Source organism: Heloderma suspectum, chromosome 17 (genome assembly GCF_057233095.1).
Source record: "Heloderma suspectum isolate Gila_16-S chromosome 17, 16-S_ref, whole genome shotgun sequence".
NCBI lineage: Eukaryota > Metazoa > Chordata > Lepidosauria > Squamata > Helodermatidae > Heloderma > Heloderma suspectum.
The window spans coordinates 9,052,075-9,056,553 of record NC_139474.1 but is presented as its reverse complement, the minus strand read 5'-3'; the positions used below and the strand labels follow the sequence as shown (position 1 = coordinate 9,056,553).

At 47.6% G+C, this 4,479-nt stretch overlaps 1 protein-coding gene across 1 annotated transcript in view; it reads left to right on the top strand.

Moving 5' to 3' along the window:
* Nucleotides 1-4,479, top strand: part of MACROD1 (mono-ADP ribosylhydrolase 1) — a 350,485-nt gene that overhangs the window by 76,383 nt on the left and 269,623 nt on the right. The window lies entirely within an intron of this gene.

Sequence of the window (4,479 nt, the reverse complement as noted above, 5' to 3'; positions counted from 1 at the left end):
GAGGAGGAGGAGGGAAGGAATGGAGGGGAGGAGGAGGCGGCGGCGGCGGAGGCGGTGCTACGAAGCGATTCCTGGCGGGAGGGGAGCTTCGCTTGCATCGTGGTATCTCTTAACGTCTTGCGATGCTCCTGAAGACACCCCCCCCCCCGCTCCCCGCACATATATACATCACACCGCATCCCTTTTCCTCCCTCACCCATCCTTTCCCACCAGTTCAGATGCAAAGAATAATTTAATACGAGGCCAGTTCGGGGGTGGGTGGGTTCTGAGTGGAGTTTCATATGGGGGGAAAGGTTAAACTGGCTGTCCCCTTCTGCCCTCTCCCGCCCCCCACCCCAATCCTTAATGCACAATAAGCAGATTGCAGTCCCCATGATTTGGGGCTAAGTTCCATCATGGGATTTACTCCCAAGAAAGGGCGCATGGGACATAACTTGCAACCCTCAAGATCGGCTGCTCTGGGCATGTTTACTCAGAAGCATTCAGGTAGAGTTCAGTTGGGGTTGGACTGGAGTGCAGGCCTGCTTCCAGACCAGGCTTTGATGGCACCATCGCCTTGCCTCACTCGCAGAAGTTTACAGTGGTCTCATGACCCTCCCATGTTTTCTTACCATTCCTTCCATTGTTTTCTTTAGTGCAGAAAATCTGTTAAGGAGAAAATGATGGAAGAGCTGCACAGTGCCTCCTGGTTGCCAGCACTAGGAGCCCTCTGTCTGGAAGCACCCTTGATCCCTAGGCACCTTTGTTCAGGCTGAGTCCCAGAAGTCAAGAGTCCTTACTCACAAGTAAGGCAATAGTCCTATGCTTGCTCATTTCCTTGGAAGTGAGCCGCACTGAGATGAGTGAAATTTACTTCCATGTGAGCAGAGAATCCCACATAAGCATGCACACCCCAATCCTCTGCATGTTTACTCAGAAGTAAGCCCTCTTGAGCTCAGCAGGGCTTACTCTAGAGCGATCTGCCTGCCTAAGACTGCAGCCGGATCCTATGCCTATGTACTCAGAAGTGAGCCCCACTCGGTTAAATGAGTAAATGAGATTTGCTCCCAAGTACGCACCCGTAGAGTTACAGTCTGGCTTAGATCCCTGTTCCCCCTTCTGTCCTTTCCACTTTTGTCCCGGTATTCTTGCCAGAAGGCACCAACCCACTCACCCTCCAACCTCTTCCCCACCCCACAGCCAGCAGATGTCAAGCTCAGCTTCCTTGCACAGAGGGGGTGTCAGGATCTCTCTAGGCTTCCATCACAGCAGATGGGGGCAACCTACTCAATTTTAGCAGGAGGGGGAGGTATCCTCTTTAAGGTACAACTGACTGGGAGTCAGAGGAGGGTCATGTTCCCACCTCGCTGGCTCCCAGCAGAGCTGTCTCTGTTGCTGGGGCCTCAGACCTAAATACACATGTATGCAAGCTCTGTTGGAATGTTTTTTTTGTCTTCTGCAGGTAGCGCTGGGAAAGACCCCTTGTCTGAAAACCTGGGGAGCTGCTGCCAGTCAGTAGACAATATGGAGTTAGGCTCGGTATAAGGCAGCTTCCTCTATGTTCCCTTAAAGACTAGCTTTCCATAGGCAAGCTGTGTCTGGCATGGAGGAGTGGTCAAACCTGTAATCCCACTGCCTGAATTCTGAAAAAAGTTTCCGTTGGTCCCAAGGGATGTTTCAGGCTCCCTTCCCTGAGTTTTCAGCTTTTATTTTTTAAGAAGAGAAAAGGCAAGGAAATCTATAACCACTTTTATTTACAACGATGTAAAGAAAAGTACGCAGGCAGTATCCTACCCAATTGTTCAGTAAGAAGCAAGCTGCCTCCTGCCTTTTCAGCATTCAGTGGAGTGCCACATAAAAAATAATAACTAAAATTGTATTTTACTTTTAAAAAATAATAAATTAAGGGCACAATCCTATGCAAGTTTAGACAGAAAAAAGTCCTACAACACCTAGCATGCCCTAGCCGTGCTGGGGCATGCATAGGATATAGGCATAGGATCGTGCCTTTAGTCTGTTTAGGTGTTTTTGCTGTTCTGCAGTGACTTACAGTAGCCTTCTTCAGTTGTACCCCTAGTCCCACTTCACAAAGGTTTTGGCTGAGGGTCTGTCTGGATCTGACACCAATTGAAGAGAAGACTCAGTAGGCCATCTGTCAAACCCCTGGGTCATCCCAAAGAGCAGCTGACACCAGAGGAGTGAACTCCAGATGAGGAGTGTGGAGCCGGACTGGGTGGATGGCACCTTACAGCCCCTAGCAGAGTCTGAAAGGAGCGAGTCATTTTCTTAATTCCCTGGCAATGGGGGAAAGTATTACAATTTTTTCTTTTAATTAAAACATGTTCGCTGGGTGCACCAAAATGCCTGGAGTGAGATGAACAAACATGTCAGAAGACGCAGCCTTGGCCTGTGGGGGAAGACACCCAGCTGGGATTCGGCAAAGGCGTCTTCAGCTCCCTGACTCTGCTGCACACTCGCCTTGCAGCCATGGGCAAGTCCCTCAATTCTTACGCTTGACTCCTCTGGTGTCTTCTCAGCAGTCAGGACCCAGCTCTCTCACGCTACATCTGCTGATGCCAACGGGGCCCCACCCTGACTTGACCACGGTGCTATCTTTGTGAAAATGAAAGGGGGTGTGTGTTGGCCCACACGTAAACGTGGTTGTTTTGTTGTTGTTTTTAGGCCCAAATTAAGCCCATTATTTACAGTCAGAAATGTTCGACAAACAAGGGTTTTGAGTCATTTTATATATTGTCTTTGAATAGCTCAGTGCCTGAAAAAGTTGGGACATGCACGTTAACAGTAATTACATCTATAACGTGTGCAGCCCAGTCCTAGTCATCTTTTATTTGGAGGGAGGCCCTGTGTGCTTAGTGGGGCTTCCTCTCAGCTAAGTGTGCATAGGATTCAGATTTACAGTGCAAGCCCATACATGCCCACTCAGAATTAAGCCCCACTGAGTTCAACGGGACTTACTCCCAGGTAAGTGAATATGGGACTGCAGCTCTAGTCGATTAATCTGTTAGATGAATTGATTAAAAATCTTTTGATAAATTAAAAAGCTGCCTCTGCATAATCAGGTGCCAGATTTTTTAATGGTAAAAAATGTTTAAATTAGTTTTAATGCAAACGCTTACAAAGAAAAACATGGTGACTGGTGATTTCTTGAAAGAGGCATTCCCCCGTCTCTCACGCACCTTACAAGAGGCATTCCCCCGTCTCTCACGCACCTTACAAGAGGCATTCCCCCGTCTCTCACGCACCTTACAAGAGGCATTCCCCCATCTCTCACACATCTTAAAAGAGGCATTCCTACTTCTTTCTCACACATCTTAAAAGAGGCATTCCTACTTCTTTCTCACATTTTAGAAGAGGCATTCCCCCTTCTCTCTGACATCTCCTAAGATGATGCCTGTTCCAACACATTCATTGGCTAAAACCAGAGCTTTATTTTCCTTTCCATTTTATTTGCTTGGCTTTTTTTTAGATTTAATCAGTAGAATTCACATGATAGAGAAACAAAGATGGCTTTAATTGGGCTAATGCTTATAATAGTATTCTTATAGAGTGGCCGTGTTCACACAAAACAGTAAGCCAGACGGGAGCCGGCGGGAGCAACTTGAGTAATCAGGAACACACAAGGGGACGCTTTTAGTGTTACATCCAAACCAGAACTCTTGGCTTGTTGCTCCCAAACAAGCCAGGAATCCGAAACCAACTCAAACTCTGGCTTCAGACTCTGGCTTGCTAGGGAAGCAACAAACTAGGTGACTAGTTTGAACATAACACTAAGCTTTTTCCTGCTGCGGAGCTCCTGGTTTCTAAATCCATGCCTGCTGGTGGATGGATTTAGCAGGAGACAATTGGACAGTGTGCACCAAGATGAACAATAACGTGGGGTTCTCTGGAATTTGTGCGAACACAGCCAGCATCTAAAGAGTTTCTCATTCCGTAATCATTACAACAGTCTTGGAAGGTAGATCAGACTTATTATCTCCAAATTAAAGGCTGGGGTGGCTGTGGGGGAAGTGCCGAGGCTGGAAGATAATAGATTGCCCTAACGAGCATTGGTCTTGAACGGGTGGGATGAGACACAAAATATGGGTTGTACCCGTGGCAGGACCCCGTTCCCCCTTACCCACCAGAATTTGTTTAAGCAAAGGGAAAAGAAAGAAATATGTGTAGCGGTGTTGGATTACAATTTCTAGCATCCCTCAGCCAGCCACGTTGACTCAGGGATGCAGGGAGTTGTAGTCTAACACAACTGGAGGAAGGTTGCGGAAGGGTGATGTAGACAGAAGAGAGACATAGGTCTGAAGGGGAGAAAAAGACCTGGTCTGCGCATGGAGGAGAATGAGGCGATAAAGTGGATTGTACCACTTCAGACCATGGATGGTGGATTCCAGTTTTGAATGCTCCTCCGTGCAACGGACACAGAAAAAACTCTTCATGACAGAAAACTTGCAGAGCAGGGAGAAAGGGTGTTCATCCCTCATCTTT